This window comes from Oncorhynchus kisutch, unplaced genomic scaffold (assembly GCF_002021735.2).
Source record: "Oncorhynchus kisutch isolate 150728-3 unplaced genomic scaffold, Okis_V2 scaffold1308, whole genome shotgun sequence".
Taxonomy (NCBI): domain Eukaryota; kingdom Metazoa; phylum Chordata; class Actinopteri; order Salmoniformes; family Salmonidae; genus Oncorhynchus; species Oncorhynchus kisutch.
This window is the reverse complement of record NW_022263253.1, coordinates 1-18,118: the sequence shown is the minus strand read 5'-3', so window position 1 is coordinate 18,118 and position 18,118 is coordinate 1. Positions and strand designations below refer to the sequence as shown.

At 42.7% G+C, this 18,118-nt stretch overlaps 6 non-coding genes across 6 annotated transcripts; all 6 read left to right on the top strand.

The window, feature by feature from the left end:
* Positions 1-11,199: 11,199 nt before the first annotated feature.
* On the top strand, positions 11,200-11,318 carry LOC116365857 (5S ribosomal RNA). Its single transcript, XR_004208203.1, has one exon. It is a non-coding gene; the product is annotated as a 5S ribosomal RNA (ribosomal RNA).
* Positions 11,319-12,513: 1,195 nt separating this feature from the next.
* LOC116365856 (5S ribosomal RNA) lies at positions 12,514-12,632 on the top strand. Its single transcript, XR_004208202.1, has one exon. It is a non-coding gene; the product is annotated as a 5S ribosomal RNA (ribosomal RNA).
* Positions 12,633-13,830: 1,198 nt separating this feature from the next.
* Positions 13,831-13,949, top strand: LOC116365855 (5S ribosomal RNA). Its single transcript, XR_004208201.1, has one exon. It is a non-coding gene; the product is annotated as a 5S ribosomal RNA (ribosomal RNA).
* Positions 13,950-15,139: 1,190 nt separating this feature from the next.
* LOC116365854 (5S ribosomal RNA) lies at positions 15,140-15,258 on the top strand. The gene has a single exon (XR_004208200.1). It is a non-coding gene; the product is annotated as a 5S ribosomal RNA (ribosomal RNA).
* A 1,190-nt stretch (positions 15,259-16,448) lies between these two features.
* LOC116365851 (5S ribosomal RNA) lies at positions 16,449-16,567 on the top strand. The gene has a single exon (XR_004208198.1). It is a non-coding gene; the product is annotated as a 5S ribosomal RNA (ribosomal RNA).
* A 1,187-nt stretch (positions 16,568-17,754) lies between these two features.
* LOC116365852 (5S ribosomal RNA) lies at positions 17,755-17,872 on the top strand. Its single transcript, XR_004208199.1, has one exon. It is a non-coding gene; the product is annotated as a 5S ribosomal RNA (ribosomal RNA).
* The last annotated feature ends 246 nt before the right edge of the window (positions 17,873-18,118 follow it).

The window sequence follows — 18,118 nt, the reverse complement described above, 5'->3', positions numbered from 1 at the left end:
TACACAGTTGGGCATCATGGAACACAGCGGCTTCTACCTGACTCTCCCCAGTAATGCGTCGGCACAGATATATCGTAATAATCAGAGTTCGAAGTATACAACCAATTTTCCAAAGCCTATAGAGTTATCAGAGGCTTGGGAAGTAGGTCTCAGCGAGATTACATACCCCCATAGTTGGTATAATATCAAAGCTAAGGACCGTGATTTTTATTGCAAAAGGTTCTCGGAACCTGCGAAACTTATTAAGCTTAAAAAAGGTTTCTATAGAACCGTCGACAGGATCGTCTCAGAGTTGAATGAACACCTAACCCTGAACAAGATGGAAATATTCCTATTCTACAATCCAATCCATAAAAGGATACAAATCTCAGGGCCTGCTAACGGAGGTATAAAGACCAGCGGTAATTTATCCTACATGTTGGGGATGGGTCCCAATAAATGGACGTATGTGAACGATAAATTATTCCCATTCCCTGCGGATATACATGCAGGCTTTTACAACATATTTGTCTATACCGACATCATAACCTATCAAAGGGTCGGAGACAGCTGTGTGCCCCTCCTGCGAACAGTTCATATAGACGGCAAGGATGGGGACATCGTCACTGTCAATTATGACAAGCCGCACTACGTACATGTCAGCAAGAACTATATTGAAAACATTCTGGTTGAGCTTAAAACGGATCAGAACGAAAACATTGAATTTACTTATGGTAAAACGATTGTAAAACTCCACTTTAGACCCACCAAAACCTCTCTACATATATAATAGCTGTATTATATTTATAAACATAATACAAATAAAAGTGTTATGGAGCACCATCAGCTCGACCCTAACCGTTATGTTTCATACTATGCGGATCAAGTGGGTAATGGACTACCAGGATATCATGGAGCGCCGACAATGTATGGTTCGGGGATAGGAGGTATATTCCGTAACCTCTTCAGGATGGTTTTACCGTTTATGAAGAGAGGCTTCAGCATAGCCAAACCACATTTAAAATCAGCGGCTAAAAATATAGTAAGTGAGGTTGTAGCCAATGCTATGACCCGAAGGGCGTCACCAGAGGTGGAGCATCAAGAAGGCTCGGGGCTTATGATATTGTCTCGAAGGCCAAAAAAGAGACCCCCTGGTTTAAGGCGTAGACCTGCACCTAAAAAGCGGCGGTTAACTGTTAAAAGAACCTCAGTAAGTCAAAGACGGGGTAAAGTGAGGAGGTCTGTACCAAAACAGGCTAAAAGAATACTAGGAAGTATTTTCTAAAAGAATAAGTGACATGGCTCTTTTACATCGAATGTCCTCTGAAGCTATAAAGACAGAACTTGATCTTTTCACGGCACCGTTAACGCAGCATTCAATAGATAGATCCAGTTATGTGGAGATAGCCCCTCTCTCTGCTATTACCGATAACGGGCCTATCGAATTTTTCATACCAGGCCATGGTGACAACTATCTGGACCTCAACAACACCTTGGTGCATTTACGTCTAAAAGTGACCAAAAGAGATGGGTCTAATATTGCAGACGATGCCAAAGTGAGTCTCATTAATTACCCCTTGGCCACCATTTTCTCCCAAGTTGATGTGACTTTGGGTGAACGCCTAATCAGTCAAAGCAGCGCTACATACCCTTATAGAGCCATCATGGAGTGTTTACTAAACTACTCCGAAGACACTCTCAAAACCCAATTTAGCGCCGGGCTGTTTAGCAAGGATACTGCAGGAGCCTCTATGGAATCGACAGACCCTTCCACCGGTGCAAACAAAGGACTAGCGGCACGAGCTCGCTACTGCGCCGAATCTCGAGAGTTTCATTTGCTAGGCCCTATACACTCTGACATTTTCTTTCAAGAACGGTTACTCTTAAATTCGGTTGATTTAAGATTAAAATTAACCAGGGCCAAGGATGATTTTTGCCTGATGTCTCCCCAAGACGGGGATTTTAGTTTGAAAGTGTTGGGGGCAACCCTTTTTATTAAAAAAGTATCTGTATCTCCGGCCGTGCGCCTGGGTCACTCACATGCTTTGATGAAAGGAAATGCCCTTTACCCTCTCCAAAGAATTACCATGAAAACCTTTAGCATACCTGTGGGCAGTAGAATCTGCAGTCAAGAAAACCTATTTCTAGGCCCTTTACCTAGATATGTGGTTATAGGTCTGGTTGATCACGCCTCTAATACGGGCAGTTTAGATAAAAAACCCTTTAATTTTCAGCACTTCAATGCAGAGTATGTAGCGCTCTGTCAGGACGGACGTCAGGTTCCGGCGAAGGCTTTCCAACCACAATTTAATAACAACATATCTGTGCGAGAATTTTACAATCTATTCCTGGCTACAGGGCGACATCTAAAAGATCTCTCTTTACCTATTGACAGAAATGATTTTGCAGAGGGTTACACATTGTATGCTTTCAATTTATCACCTGATGATGACACCTCAGGAAATCTGTCTGTGGTGTCCCAAGGTAACCTCAGGCTGGAAATGCGTTTCCGTACACCTTTAGCCTGTACAGTTAGCATGATTGTTTACGCATGCTCTGATTCAATCTTGGAAGTGAATGCCCGAAGACAGGTCTTAGTGGATTATTATTAAGGACCTTTTCCTAAACCCGATCTCTCGGCGTGGTTAGACTTTTGAAAATGACTTTTGAATGACTATGATTAAATTCAATAAATTTTTTATTTGAAAAATAAGCAAGTTAACATTTGTGGCATTCTTGAAACATATGACGTGAGCATACGCCTTGATTACGCGTTCTTAAAGGACACACATTTGAACACTTTTGATATTTTCTAACAAAACAAGATACAAGGTTATCATTACTTCTTAAATCATCCTTATAAAGAGACATAACATCTTCAAAAGAAACTCCCCGGGCTCTTTGGCACAGGTAAAATACACAGTGGTGACCGCATGTAGTGGAAAGGTTATCTTGCACTTGTTTGATGTTGTAGTAGATCTTTGTACCGTTTAGGGTCAAAAAATCTTTAATAGATTTAGGGAAATGTGAAAAACCGGGGGGAAAGCCATAGGAATCAAAAAAAGTTGAGATTTTGCGTCCACCTTCCTGTTCTAATGTCATAGCTAGCCAATGTTCACCAGGCATGTGTTTAGGATGGGTATTGACAATAAACATTGCAGGCCTCTCAGACCATATCTCCATAGGTAATTCATCACAAGCCAACACTCCACAAAATTGTTTTCCAATCAAGCGGCTCATGAGCCCGTCCAACTCTTGGGTATTCATGTCTTTGTTCAAAGGTCCTTAATAATAATCCACTAAGACCTGTCTTCGGGCATTCACTTCCAAGATTGAATCAGAGCATGCGTAAACAATCATGCTAACTGTACAGGCTAAAGGTGTACGGAAACGCATTTCCAGCCTGAGGTTACCTTGGGACACCACAGACAGATTTCCTGAGGTGTCATCATCAGGTGATAAATTGAAAGCATACAATGTGTAACCCTCTGCAAAATCATTTCTGTCAATAGGTAAAGAGAGATCTTTTAGATGTCGCCCTGTAGCCAGGAATAGATTGTAAAATTCTCGCACAGATATGTTGTTATTAAATTGTGGTTGGAAAGCCTTCGCCGGAACCTGACGTCCGTCCTGACAGAGCGCTACATACTCTGCATTGAAGTGCTGAAAATTAAAGGGTTTTTTATCTAAACTGCCCGTATTAGAGGCGTGATCAACCAGACCTATAACCACATATCTAGGTAAAGGGCCTAGAAATAGGTTTTCTTGACTGCAGATTCTACTGCCCACAGGTATGCTAAAGGTTTTCATGGTAATTCTTTGGAGAGGGTAAAGGGCATTTCCTTTCATCAAAGCATGTGAGTGACCCAGGCGCACGGCCGGAGATACAGATACTTTTTTAATAAAAAGGGTTGCCCCCAACACTTTCAAACTAAAATCCCCGTCTTGGGGAGACATCAGGCAAAAATCATCCTTGGCCCTGGTTAATTTTAATCTTAAATCAACCGAATTTAAGAGTAACCGTTCTTGAAAGAAAATGTCAGAGTGTATAGGGCCTAGCAAATGAAACTCTCGAGATTCGGCGCAGTAGCGAGCTCGTGCCGCTAGTCCTTTGTTTGCACCGGTGGAAGGGTCTGTCGATTCCATAGAGGCTCCTGCAGTATCCTTGCTAAACAGCCCGGCGCTAAATTGGGTTTTGAGAGTGTCTTCGGAGTAGTTTAGTAAACACTCCATGATGGCTCTATAAGGGTATGTAGCGCTGCTTTGACTGATTAGGCGTTCACCCAAAGTCACATCAACTTGGGAGAAAATGGTGGCCAAGGGGTAATTAATGAGACTCACTTTGGCATCGTCTGCAATATTAGACCCATCTCTTTTGGTCACTTTTAGACGTAAATGCACCAAGGTGTTGTTGAGGTCCAGATAGTTGTCACCATGGCCTGGTATGAAAAATTCGATAGGCCCGTTATCGGTAATAGCAGAGAGAGGGGCTATCTCCACATAACTGGATCTATCTATTGAATGCTGCGTTAACGGTGCCGTGAAAAGATCAAGTTCTGTCTTTATAGCTTCAGAGGACATTCGATGTAAAAGAGCCATGTCACTTATTCTTTTAGAAAATACTTCCTAGTATTCTTTTAGCCTGTTTTGGTACAGACCTCCTCACTTTACCCCGTCTTTGACTTACTGAGGTTCTTTTAACAGTTAACCGCCGCTTTTTAGGTGCAGGTCTACGCCTTAAACCAGGGGGTCTCTTTTTTGGCCTTCGAGACAATATCATAAGCCCCGAGCCTTCTTGATGCTCCACCTCTGGTGACGCCCTTCGGGTCATAGCATTGGCTACAACCTCACTTACTATATTTTTAGCCGCTGATTTTAAATGTGGTTTGGCTATGCTGAAGCCTCTCTTCATAAACGGTAAAACCATCCTGAAGAGGTTACGGAATATACCTCCTATCCCCGAACCATACATTGTCGGCGCTCCATGATATCCTGGTAGTCCATTACCCACTTGATCCGCATAGTATGAAACATAACGGTTAGGGTCGAGCTGATGGTGCTCCATAACACTTTTATTTGTATTATGTTTATAAATATAATACAGCTATTATATATGTAGAGAGGTTTTGGTGGGTCTAAAGTGGAGTTTTACAATCGTTTTACCATAAGTAAATTCAATGTTTTCGTTCTGATCCGTTTTAAGCTCAACCAGAATGTTTTCAATATAGTTCTTGCTGACATGTACGTAGTGCGGCTTGTCATAATTGACAGTGACGATGTCCCCATCCTTGCCGTCTATATGAACTGTTCGCAGGAGGGGCACACAGCTGTCTCCGACCCTTTGATAGGTTATGATGTCGGTATAGACAAATATGTTGTAAAAGCCTGCATGTATATCCGCAGGGAATGGGAATAATTTATCGTTCACATACGTCCATTTATTGGGACCCATCCCCAACATGTAGGATAAATTACCGCTGGTCTTTATACCTCCGTTAGCAGGCCCTGAGATTTGTATCCTTTTATGGATTGGATTGTAGAATAGGAATATTTCCATCTTGTTCAGGGTTAGGTGTTCATTCAACTCTGAGACGATCCTGTCGACGGTTCTATAGAAACCTTTTTTAAGCTTAATAAGTTTCGCAGGTTCCGAGAACCTTTTGCAATAAAAATCACGGTCCTTAGCTTTGATATTATACCAACTATGGGGGTATGTAATCTCGCTGAGACCTACTTCCCAAGCCTCTGATAACTCTATAGGCTTTGGAAAATTGGTTGTATACTTCGAACTCTGATTATTACGATATATCTGTGCCGACGCATTACTGGGGAGAGTCAGGTAGAAGCCGCTGTGTTCCATGATGCCCAACTGTGTACACGCGAATGATGCACTAGTTATCATGACTAGGGGTTTAAATTAACCCCCGTTGCCTCCACCACATCCTGCTCCAATACCCAACTGTTGAACTTTTGAGGCCAGTTTTTCCAGCGGACCAGCAACCATTTTTTACCCTTTTCTCTCTTCTGATCTAGAATCTCCTCCACGTGAAAGACTTTGTCTTTACCCAACTGGACCTTCTGTAATTCCTTCTCATAAAAAGATCCCTCTATAAGATCCCCGTCATAATCTTTTAATTTGTAGACCGGCGGAATGCGTGGCAGACATTCGGTAACGGTAAACAACTCCGAGCTAAAGCCTTGTTCGTATTTTTTGTCGAAAACACCCCTCAACTTTGATATACGCACCAAGTCACCCACTAGGAATTTAAAAGTCATTTTTTTCTTACGGCGAAGTGGGAACAAACCATACATATTTTTAAAGACTTGAAAAGAGTTTTCCGAAGAGACCTCCGAGGGCTTCATACGTATAGTCTTATGGTAGCTGTGGTTGTACCCGTTTACTAAATCCTGAACTATGTCTGTATATCGGTTGGTGTTGTGAGCTGTAAAATAGCGCCACATCCGCTCTTTCAAAGTCCTATTAAAGCGTTCCACAACCGAAGCTTTCAAATCAGAGCCTGTAGCAAAATGTACTATATTATACTTATTCATTAGCTTCTGAAATGTTTTATTAAAAAATTCTTTTCCGCCATCCGTCTGCACTTTCTTGGGGGCGCCTCCTGCCTTCAAGATCGATTCAAAGGCCCTGGTCACCTCTGCCCCGCTCTTATTTTTTAACACCCTTACATAGGCTAATTTAGAGAAAATATCTATAACCGTTAGCATGTAGCGATTTCCATCATTTTTATCGGCAAGGGACTGCATGTCACATAGATCCGCCTGAAATTGGGATAATGGATGCGTAGAAAAAACTCTATTTCTTGGAAAATGTTTTCTTACAGGTTTATGTAGAGTGTAGGCATCTTGCTCTGATAACCATTCATTCACTTTAGCATCGCTTAACAGACTACCTGTTTCTTCGACTATAGCTCTCTGTAAACGCTCTTTACCCCCATAAGACCCGGGGTTAGAGGGATTATAATATATGTTTTTCAACAGCTGCTCAGCCATCCTTCTTGCCTCTCTGAGGTACAATAACTGTAATGAGCCACTTTCATATAACGACAACATTTCAGTTTGTGAATTTTTATTTTAAGAATGCAACAATTATTACGTATACAGACAATTCAGGATTTGTTGCAAGATACAAGTCCCCGTTTTCTCAACAATCACAGCATGCAACACCCTGTATATATTGTTTAGATTTACAGGTTTGTTTCGCTGAATTTTTAAAACACACACGTCTGATATATAAGTATATAAACAACAAATATGATACACATTCACATTAAAGGGTGGTTCAAACAAATAATGTAAAATCTTAGCCAAAGTTATTTCTAGTTCTTCAGAATCCTCAACAAGCCTTGATACCATATGTGACCATTGTAAACTCTCGCCCGTATGTCGGACATGTTTCATGATTTGCTCCATTTTTAACACACGCTCTACAATAACCCCTGTATTGTGGGTTGTGTAGAACTTTACATTGTTCACTTTATTTTCAATAATCTGATGCATAACATTTGTAAGGTCTCTCAAAAGAAAAAATGTATTTATTCGCTCAAACATCGTAGACACATAGTTACCCATAGCTCTAAATAAACAAAATGTCACTCGGTCTCTTGGGATTTATTGAGCCAGAAAAGCATCACATCAGCCACCACAGCTTCCCTGTATTTGTTGTCGTCCACCAGGGTGTGTCGGATTTCTTTGAGTTTCTCATGGATGAAGATGGCCTCCTTCAGTTCATGTAGGAAGGCTTCGGTTACCCCGTAAACTCTAGGGATAGACGGCGCAATACCCATAGACTCCAGGGCGATGACCAGCGCTGGTATAAAACGGCAGGACCACAGTCTTTTCACCAGCTCCTCAAAATGATTGAAAAAGTAGTATCTAGGAGGGTCGTAGAGGCAAGGATGACGACGCTGGCTGGGATGATTGATCTCACAGCCGATGCATTTTTCTCGTATATATTCGCCAATCACCACGTTTAAAAGTGTAGCTACAGAGGCCTTGATTGTATCCACAAAAATAGTACTGGCCACCCCATCAAACACATCCTCAGGCTGGGTAAATGTCGGGGGTGTCACGGGTCTTGCCAGGGGTGCGTAGAGTGTAGGGCTTCGTGGCATAGAGTCTTTAGTGTCGGGCCCCCATGACGTAGTGGCTTCCTCGTAGATGGTCTGGAGATCCATGGTGTATGCTGAAATGAAGAACTGGCTGCTTTTTTTCTTTTTATTGTAGAACAAGGCCCTTGGGTATCTGGGGGGGCGGGGTTAAAGCATCCGCTTACTTAGTTTTCTTCTGACGCTGTATCTTCTTGAGGCTCTTTTGCATCGTAATCTTTACGATTCGTATATATTATGCACTTCTTTAAATGAACAAGGCTCTGACGCTGTTGGCTCTGTACAAAGAGAGCATCCAACGGTTGCAACATTTTCAATTCCAGTACATCCCAACTCTTAAAAGGAATAAGCAGACGCAGTCGGGTATCCCCAGTCAGGCCACCACCCCTAAGGTTGTGGTTTCGGATTGCCTCGGTGCCGATATAGAACTCCACGCTGCCGCACGGTCGGCCATTCTTTCTTTGTATTTTCACCCTGTGAAATATTTGTCCTGAGGAGTCCGGGGTACCTTCCCAACGGGTCTCGTGGCCCGTGAACACACTATACCCCTTGGTGATAAGGCTCAGTTCAGGACACACAACCTTGCGAAAAACCGACCAGTCTTCAACACCATATTCCAAGCCTACAGTCTGGTCTGTATATTCTTCTCCTTCATCTACCGTATAGAGGGTCACTCTACAGGCCAGGTAATCAAACCGATACCCCCACTGCTGGCCATTAGACATCAACACTTGATCTGTCAGAGCATTTGCTGGCGGTATTTGGGTTCTATACACATTTAAAAAACGTTTTTTTGGCGCATCATATATTGCTGGTTGATACTTTGCCCTTGCTCTATGGGCAACCCGAAGGCCTGTTTCAGTTGTTACAGTCATCACTGCTTTGGTACCGATCCCAAATTCCATGGTTATTCTTAAGATCTTGTGCACTCTTAAACAGGTATTGTTCAGCGGCTTTATAAGGGGCCTTAACCAACCCAAACCGTGAGAAACAGTAACAGGTTGACCTGACACATGGTCACTTACTCAACCCTGGGCATGCACCCTTCTACATGACATAGGGTCATAAATCATTACATAGGGTCATAAATCAGGCTTGGGTCATCAATCATTAACGGCCTGTCAAAGGGACCCTTACTCACCCCATAGCCCCCACCTAACCAGGCTTGCCTATCAGGCTTGGGTCATCAATCATTAACGGCCTGTCAAATGGACCCTTACTCACCCCATAGCCCCCACCTAACCAGGCTTGCCTGACCAGAAGACATGCACACGTCATCACTACATAGGGTTCACATAGCGTTCACATAGGTTCACATAGGGTCATCAATCAAATTTTTGACACGTGACATCTACTTTAATCTCTCTAATGGAATAGAATGTAGGATATTTTTTCTGTTTGGTATTAATGGGAAAAGTAAAGTTTTGAATTTTAACTTGGTGAATTATGTTTTAAGTCATGCTAGATATGCTGTAAGATTAAGAAGGAACTTGTGTCATTATGAAGGGAAATGTGTGAGTGTGGAGGTATTTTTTAAGAGTATTTTGGAGAAAAATATAGAGATAATACATACATATGGTGGAGGCAACTTTGAAAAACAGTTTGTGTGGGGGAGTACATTTATTAGAATGTTACCAAATGGAAAACTTGTCTTTAATTACTAATTTGGATTTAGTGAGGGATTTAAATGTCAATTGATTGTATTTTCTTTCTGATTTTGTAAAATGGTGAATTGTTCATTGATTGAAACGCTGTAAAATTGTCTGTTTTTCATAATTATTTTTTATTTTTTATTTAAAAAATACGCCCGATCTGGTCCGATCTCGGAAGCTAAGCAGGGTCGGGCCTGGTTAGTACTTGGATGGGAGACCGCCTGGGAATACCAGGTGCTGTAAGCATTTTGCTCCAGCAGAGGGTTCTCTTGTGTCATGCGTGCACAACTCCCGTTTATTTATCACCCTAATAATGTTGTGTCTTTTTATTGGACTAAATGCAGTTTGTTAGTGCTTCCCTGCCCTGATCAAATCAAATAATGGACAATGCGTTTACCTCAAAAAATCTAGGCAGTGCATTCAGCATTTGTTTTTAGGCTAGGAGACTGTCAATGTCTGTAGTCCATTAGGGCCCTGTAAAATCCCGTTCAATGTTTTGACTGATTGCCCCCCCCCCCCCCCCCCATTTATTTTTATAATAATTCCCCCTATTCCCCGTTGACCGTTTGTCCCTGCTTCTGCAGGTTTTCGCTCTCAAAAGTACACCTTTTTAATAGAAATATAACATGATTAGATGTTCTATGTCCACGGCAACATTTAAAACCCTAGCAGGAAACCACTTTTGAGGTCTGGAAAAAAAGGAAGACATATCGATTTTGGGGTGTAGTTACCCTTTTTTAGGCAAGGGTGCGCCAGGAAGAGACCTTTGTTTGGTTAAACGGTGTTACTGTAGCGCTCATGTGATTGCGGAGTTTGCAAAACAAATGGCCACTGTATTGATGCAAATAATCATGATATAATTCTGCCAGGCTGGCATAAGCTACTTTGCAGTTAACATTTGATTGAGAAGGTTTTTGTGGGAAGCCTTTCCTTCTCTACCACAAGAAGGTTATCATTAGCCTCATCGCTAACGGCTACACAAAGTGTAGACATGTGCGCGCTCCGCACGCATGCGCACGGAAACTGGGCAGTCCTATTCAGTTTCTGAAAGTTGCGTGGAAATACAAATCACTGATGCATTTTGTTCATGTCTTATGATTCACTTGGGCAAATGAATGGATTTTCTAACAAGTTGAAGGGATTGAGTTGATTTCCGCCTTAGTTCAAGGCATTTTTGAATATGGTTGAATTTCGGTTTAATGTCTGTATTTCGTGATTCCGTGTGGGCGCGCTCTATTTTATAGGGCCCTAGTCCCATGAAGTTGTCATAAGTATGAACCTAGGATATTCCCTCTTTTCCCCCCCACAAGAGTGAAATATATGGTCTGGAAATGCAAGCAAGGTTTGAGCTTTTCAGTGTGTGTCACAAGGTGGACATTTCTCTGTCCCCTAAGAGTAAGCGACACGTTGACTTTATATAGTGTACCAAGAGATTGCCTTTCGCTTACGGCCATACCAGCCTGAATACGCCCGATCTCGTCCGATCTCGGAAGCTAAGCAGGGTCGGGCCTGGTTAGTACTTGGATGGGAGACCGCCTGGGAATACCAGGTGCTGTAAGCATTTTGCTCCAGCAGAGGGTTCTCTTGTGTCATGCGTGGAGCAACTCCCGTTTATTTATCACCCTAATAATGTTGTGTCTTTTTATTGGACTAAATGCAGTTTGTTAGTGCTTCCCTGCCCTGATCAAATCAAATAATGGACAATGCGTTTACCTCAAAAAATCTAGGCAGTGCATTCAGCATTTGTTTTTAGGCTAGGAGACTGTCAATGTCTGTAGTCCATTAGGGCCCTGTAAAATCCCTTTCAATGTTTTGACTGATTGCCCCCCCCCCCCCCATTTATTTTTATAATAATTCCCCCTATTCCCCGTTGACCGTTTGTCCCTGCTTCTGCAGGTTTTCGCTCTCAAAAGTACACCTTTTTAATAGAAATATAACATGATTAGATGTTCTATGTCCACGGCAACATTTAAAACCCTAGCAGGAAACCACTTTTGAGGTCTGGAAAAAAAGGAAGACATATCGATTTTGGGGTGTAGTTACCCTTTTTTAGGCAAGGGTGCGCCAGGAAGAGACCTTTGTTTGGTTAAACGGTGTTACTGTAGCGCTCATGTGATTGCGGAGTTTGCAAAACAAATGGCCACTGTATTGATGCAAATAATCATGATATAATTCTGCCAGGCTGGCATAAGCTACTTTGCAGTTAACATTTGATTGAGAAGGTTTTTGTGGGAAGCCTTTCCTTCTCTACCACAAGAAGGTTATCATTAGCCTCATCGCTAACGGCTACACAAAGTGTAGACATGTGCGCGCTCCGCACGCATGCGCACGGAAACTGGGCAGTCCTATTCAGTTTCTGAAAGTTGCGTGGAAATACAAATCACTGATGCATTTTGTTCATGTCTTATGATTCACTTGGGCAAATGAATGGATTTTCTAACAAGTTGAAGGGATTGAGTTGATTTCCGCCTTAGTTCAAGGCATTTTTGAATATGGTTGAATTTCGGTTTAATGTCTGTATTTCGTGATTCCGTGTGGGCGCGCTCTATTTTATAGGGCCCTAGTCCCATGAAGTTGTCATAAGTATGAACCTAGGATATGCCCTCTTTTTCCCCCCCACAAGAGTGAAATATATGGCCTGGAAATGCAAGCAAGGTTTGAGCATTTCAGTGTGTGTCACAAGGACGACATTTCTCTGTCCCCCTAAGAGTAAGCGACACGTTGACTTTATATAGTGTACCAAGAGATTGCCTTTCGCTTACGGCCATACCAGCCTGAATACGCCCGATCTCGTCCGATCTCGGAAGCTAAGCAGGGTCGGGCCTGGTTAGTACTTGGATGGGAGACCGCCTGGGAATACCAGGTGCTGTAAGCATTTTGCTCCAGCAGAGGGTTCTCTTGTGTCATGCGTGGAGCAACTCCCGTTTATTTATCACCCTAATAATGTTGTGTCTTTTTATTGGACTAAATGCAGTTTGTTAGTGCTTCCCTGCCCTGATCAAATCAAATAATGGACAATGCGTTTACCTCCAAAAATCTAGGCAGTGCATTCAGCATTTGTTTTTAGGCTAGGAGACTGTCAATGTCTGTAGTCCATTAGGGCCCTGTAAAATCCCCTTCAATGTTTTGACTGATTGCCCCCCCCCCCCCCCCCCATTTATTTTTATAATAATTCCCCCTATTCCCCGTTGACCGTTTGTCCCTGCTTCTGCAGGTTTTCGCTCTCAAAAGTACACCTTTTTAATAGAAATATAACATGATTAGATGTTCTATGTCCACGGCAACATTAAAAACCCTAGCAGGAAACCACTTTTGAGGTCTGGAAAAAAAGGAAGACATATCGATTTTGGGGTGTAGTTACCCTTTTTTAGGCAAGGGTGCGCCAGGAAGAGACCTTTGTTTGGTTAAACGGTGTTACTGTAGCGCTCATGTGATTGCGGAGTTTGCAAAACAAATGGCCGCTGTATTGATGCAAATAATCATGATATAATTCTGCCAGGCTGGCATAAGCTACTTTGCAGTTAACATTTGATTGAGAAGGTTTTTGTGGGAAGCCTTTCCTTCTCTACCACAAGAAGGTTATCATTAGCCTCATCGCTAACGGCTACACAAAGTGTAGACATGTGCGCGCTCCGCACGCATGCGCACGGAAACTGGGCAGTCCTATTCAGTTTCTGAAAGTTGCGTGGAAATACAAATCACTGATGCATTTTGTTCATGTCTTATGATTCACTTGGGCAAATGAATGGATTTTCTAACAAGTTGAAGGGATTGAGTTGATTTCCGCCTTAGTTCAAGGCATTTTTGAATATGGTTGAATTTCGGTTTAATGTTTGTATTTCGTGATTCCGTGTGGGCGCGCTCAATTTTTTAGGGCCCTAGTCCATGAAGTTGTCATAAGTATGAACCTAGGATATGCCCTCTTTTTCCCCCCCACAAGAGTGAAATATATGGCCTGGAAATGCAAGCAAGGTTTGAGCATTTCAGTGTGTGTCACAAGGACGACATTTCTCTGTCCCCCTAAGAGTAAGCGACACGTTGACTTTATATAGTGTACCAAGAGACTGCCTTTCGCTTACGGCCATACCAGCCTGAATACGCCCGATCTCGTCCGATCTCGGAAGCTAAGCAGGGTCGGGCCTGGTTAGTACTTGGATGGGAGACCGCCTGGGAATACCAGGTGCTGTAAGCATTTTGCTCCAGCAGAGGGTTCTCTTGTGTCATGCGTGGAGCAACTCCCGTTTATTTATCACCCTAATAATGTTGTGTCTTTTTATTGGACTAAATGCAGTTTGTTAGTGCTTCCCTGCCCTGATCAAATCAAATAATGGACAATGCGTTTACCTCAAAAAATCTAGGCAGTGCATTCAGCATTTGTTTTTAGGCTAGGAGACTGTCAATGTCTGTAGTCCATTAGGGCCCTGTAAAATCCCCTTCAATGTTTTGACTGAATGCCCCCCCCCCCCATTTATTTTTATAATAATTCCCCCTATTCCCCGTTGACCGTTTGTCCCTGCTTCTGCAGGTTTTCGCTCTCAAAAGTACACCTTTTTAATAGAAATATAACATGATTAGATGTTCTATGTCCACGGCAACATTTAAAACCCTAGCAGGAAACCACTTTTGAGGTCTGGAAAAAAAGGAAGACATATCGATTTTGGGGTGTAGTTACCCTTTTTTAGGCAAGGGTGCGCCAGGAAGAGACCTTTGTTTGGTTAAACGGTGTTACTGTAGCGCTCATGTGATTGCGGAGTTTGCAAAACAAATGGCCACTGTATTGATGCAAATAATCATGATATAATTCTGCCAGGCTGGCATAAGCTACTTTGCAGTTAACATTTGATTGAGAAGGTTTTGTGGGAAGCCTTTCTTTCTCTACCGCAAGAAGGTTATCATTAGCCTCATCGCTAACGGCTACACAAAGTGTAGACATGTGCGCGCTCCGCACGCATGCGCACGGAAACTGGGCAGTCCTATTCAGTTTCTGAAAGTTGCGTGGAAATACAAATCACTGATGCATTTTGTTCATGTCTTATGATTCACTTGGGCAAATGAATGGATTTTCTAACAAGTTGAAGGGATTGAGTTGATTTCCGCCTTAGTTCAAGGCATTTTTGAATATGGTTGAATTTCGGTTTAATGTCTGTATTTCGTGATTCCGTGTGGGCGCGCTCTATTTTATAGGGCCCTAGTCCATGAAGTTGTCATAAGTATGAACCTAGGATATTCCCTCTTTTTCCCCCCCACAAGAGTGAAATATATGGTCTGGAAATGCAAGCAAGGTTTGAGCTTTTCAGTGTGTGTCACAAGGTGGACATTTCTCTGTCCCCTAAGAGTAAGCGACACGTTGACTTTATATAGTGTACCAAGAGATTGCCTTTCGCTTACGGCCATACCAGCCTGAATACGCCCGATCTCGTCCGATCTCGGAAGCTAAGCAGGGTCGGGCCTGGTTAGTACTTGGATGGGAGACCGCCTGGGAATACCAGGTGCTGTAAGCATTTTGCTCCAGCAGAGGGTTCTCTTGTGTCATGCGTGGAGCAACTCCCGTTTATTTATCACCCTAATAATGTTGTGTCTTTTTATTGGACTAAATGCAGTTTGTTAGTGCTTCCCTGCCCTGATCAAATCAAATAATGGACAATGCGTTTACCTCAAAAAATCTAGGCAGTGCATTCAGCATTTGTTTTTAGGCTAGGAGACTGTCAATGTCTGTAGTCCATTAGGGCCCTGTAAAATCCCCTTCAATGTTTTGACTGAATGCCCCCCCCCCCCATTTATTTTTATAATAATTCCCCCTATTCCCCGTTGACCGTTTGTCCCTGCTTCTGCAGGTTTTCGCTCTCAAAAGTACACCTTTTTAATAGAAATATAACATGATTAGATGTTCTATGTCCACGGCAACATTTAAAACCCTAGCAGGAAACCACTTTTGAGGTCTGGAAAAAAAGGAAGACATATCGATTTTGGGGTGTAGTTACCCTTTTTTAGGCAAGGGTGCGCCAGGAAGAGACCTTTGTTTGGTTAAACGGTGTTACTGTAGCGCTCATGTGATTGCGGAGTTTGCAAAACAAATGGCCACTGTATTGATGCAAATAATCATGATATAATTCTGCCAGGCTGGCATAAGCTACTTTGCAGTTAACATTTGATTGAGAAGGTTTTTGTGGGAAGCCTTTCCTTCTCTACCGCAAGAAGGTTATCATTAGCCTCATCGCTAACGGCTACACAAAGTGTAGACATGTGCGCGCTCCGCACGCATGCGCACGGAAACTGGGCAGTCCTATTCAGTTTCTGAAAGTTGCGTGGAAATACAAATCACTGATGCATTTTGTTCATGTCTTATGATTCACTTGGGCAAATGAATGGATTTTCTAACAAGTTGAAGGGATTGAGTTGATTTCCGCCTTAGTTCAAGGCATTTTTGAATATGGTTGAATTTCGGTTTAATGTCTGTATTTCGTGATTCCGTGTGGGCGCGCTCTATTTTATAGGGCCCTAGTCCATGAAGTTGTCATAAGTATGAACCTAGGATATTCCCTCTTTTTCCCCCCCACAAGAGTGAAATATATGGTCTGGAAATGCAAGCAAGGTTTGAGCTTTTCAGTGTGTGTCACAAGGTGGACATTTCTCTGTCCCCTAAGAGTAAGCGACACGTTGACTTATATAGTGTACCAAGAGATTGCCTTTCGCTTACGGCCATACCAGCCTGAATACGCCCGATCTCGTCCGATCTCGGAAGCTAAGCAGGGTCGGGCCTGGTTAGTACTTGGATGGGAGACCGCCTGGGAATACCAGGTGCTGTAAGCATTTTGCTCCAGCAGAGGGTTCTCTTGTGTCATGCGTGGAGCAACTCCCGTTTATTTATCACCCTAATAATGTTGTGTCTTTTATTGGACTAAATGCAGTTTGTTAGTGCTTCCCTGCCCTGATCAAATCAAATAATGGACAATGCGTTTACCTCAAAAAATCTAGGCAGTGCATTCAGCATTTGTTTTAGGCTAGGAGACTGTCAATGTCTGTAGTCCATTAGGGCCCTGTAAAATCCCCTTCAATGTTTTGACTGAATGCCCCCCCCCCCCATTTATTTTTAAATAATTCCCCCTATTCCCCGTTGACCGTTTGTCCCTGCTTCTGCAGGTTTTCGCTCTCAAAAGTACACCTTTTTAATAGAAATATAACATGATTAGATGTTTCTATGTCCACGGCAACATTTAAAACCCTAGCAGGGAAACCACTTTTGAGGTCTGGAAAAAAAGGAAGACATATCGATTTTGGGTGTAGTTACCCTTTTTTAGGCAAGGGTGCGCCAGGAAGAGACCTTTGTTTGGTTAAACGGTGTTACTGTAGCGCTCATGTGATTGCGGAGTTTGCAAAACAAATGGCCACTGTATTGATGCAAATAATCATGATATAATTCTGCCAGGCTGGCATAAGCTACTTTGCAGTTAACATTTGATTGAGAAGGTTTTTGTGGGAAGCCTTTCTTTCTCTACCGCAAGAAGGTTATCATTAGCCTCATCGCTAACGGCTACACAAAGTGTAGACATGTGCGCGCTCCGCACGCATGCGCACGGAAACTGGGCAGTCCTATTCAGTTTCTGAACGTTGCGTGGAAATACAAATCACTGATGCATTTTGTTCATGTCTTATGATTCACTTGGGCAAATGAATGGATTTTCTAACAAGTTGAAGGGATTGAGTTGATTTCCGCCTTAGTTCAAGGCATTTTTGAATATGGTTGAATTTTCGGTTTAATGTCTGTATTTTCGTGATTCCGTGTGGGCGCGCTCTATTTATAGGGCCCTAGTCCATGAAGTTGTCATAAGTATGAACCTAGGATATTCCCTCTTTTTCCCCCCACAAGAGTGAAATATATGTCTGGAATGCAAGCAAGGTTTGAGCTTTTCAGTGTGTGTCACAAGGTGGACATTTCTCTGTCCCCTAAGAGTAAGCGACACGTTGACTTTATATAGTGTACCAAGAGATTGCCTTTCGCTTACGGCATACCAGCCTGAATACGCCCGATCTCGTCCGATCTCGGAAGCTAAGCAGGGTCGGGCCTGGTTAGTACTTGGATGGGAGACCGCCTGGGAATACCAGGTGCTGTAAGCATTTTGCTCCAGCAGAGGGGTCTCTTGTGTCATGCGTGGAGCAACTCCCGTTTATTTATCACCCTAATAATTTTGTTGTCTTTTTATTGGACTAAATGCAGTTTGTTAGTGCTTTCCCTGCCCTGATCATCAAATATGGACAATGCGTTTACCTCAAAAAACTAGGCATTGCAATTCAGCATTTGTTTTTTAGGCTAGGAGACTGTCAATGTCGGTAGTCCATTAGGGCCCTGTAAAATCCCCTTCA